Genomic DNA, 1,232 nt, shown 5'->3' with positions numbered 1-1,232 from the left:
AGCGTGGCTTTTGGCTGAGTGGGACTCCCCCTGTTAGAGCGCGCTGACCACCAGGAGCCAGCTCCTGCGTTGAGCATCTGCCCTCTAGTGGTCAGTGTGCATCATAGTGACTGATCATTCTGTTGTTTGGTAGATTTGCATATTAGCCTTTTATTATATAGGATATTATTTATTGCGTACAGTATTACAGATGTCCCCCACTCTACCTCCTCAGCCCTCCTCCACGCAACCCCCATCCCACCCCAGACCTGCACCACTCTAATTTCTGTGTCCATTTTACATATTAGCTTTTTATTATATAGGATATTATTTATTGCTTACAATATTACAGATGCCCCCCAGTCTATCTCCTCAGCTCCCCTCCACGCAACCCCCATCCCACCCCAGACTTGCACCACTCTAATTTCTGTGTCCATGTGCTATGCATATCTACACTAATAAAAGAGAAACATAGTAATTGGCGTATGACTGCTACCCTTCCCATTGGCTAATCAGCGAGATATGCAAATTAACTGACAGCCAAGATGGTGGCCGGCAGCCAGGCAGCTTGAAACTAACATGAGGCTTGCTTGGGGGTACAGGAGTGAAGAGAGGCATCACCACGCATTCTTGGAGGTTGCCCTCTAGTAGCAGGCACTTAACATATGCAAGAATACACACACACACACACACACACACACACACACACACACACATATATTAGAGGCCTGGTGCACGAGATTCATGAACGCCGGCGAGGGGGTGGGGTGAAGGAGTGGGGGGAGTCTCTCAACCCGACCTACACCCACACACACACACACACATATATTAGAGGCCTGGTGCACGAGATTCATGAACGCCGGCGAGGGGGTGGGGTGAAGGAGTGGGGGGAGTCTCTCAACCCGACCTACACCCTTTCGTAGTTTGGGAGATCTCAGGGGATGTCAGTCGGATACCCCTTAGTGCTGCCGTGGAGGTGGGAGAGGCTCCTGCCACCACTGCTGCACTCACCAGCCGTGAGCGTGGCTTTTGGCTGAGTGGGACTCCCCCTGTTAGAGCGCGCTGACCACCAGGAGCCAGCTCCTGCGTTGAGCATCTGCCCTCTAGTGGTCAGTGTGCATCATAGTGACTGATCATTCTGTTGTTTGGTAGATTTGCATATTAGCCTTTTATTATATAGGATATTATTTATTGCGTACAGTATTACAGATGTCCCCCACTCTACCTCCTCAGCCCTCCTCCACGCCACCCCA

The 1,232-nt window shown here is 50.7% G+C and overlaps 1 protein-coding gene across 1 annotated transcript in view; it reads right to left on the bottom strand.

Annotated features, from left to right (window-relative positions):
- LINGO2 (leucine rich repeat and Ig domain containing 2) overlaps nt 1–1,232 on the bottom strand; it is a 740,823-nt gene that overhangs the window by 400,866 nt on the left and 338,725 nt on the right. The window lies entirely within an intron of this gene.

The sequence above is a fragment of the Myotis davidii genome, unplaced genomic scaffold (genome assembly GCF_000327345.1).
Source record: "Myotis davidii unplaced genomic scaffold, ASM32734v1 scaffold1359, whole genome shotgun sequence".
NCBI classification, from domain to species: Eukaryota; Metazoa; Chordata; class Mammalia; order Chiroptera; family Vespertilionidae; genus Myotis; species Myotis davidii.
This window is presented reverse-complemented; position numbering and strand designations above follow the sequence as displayed.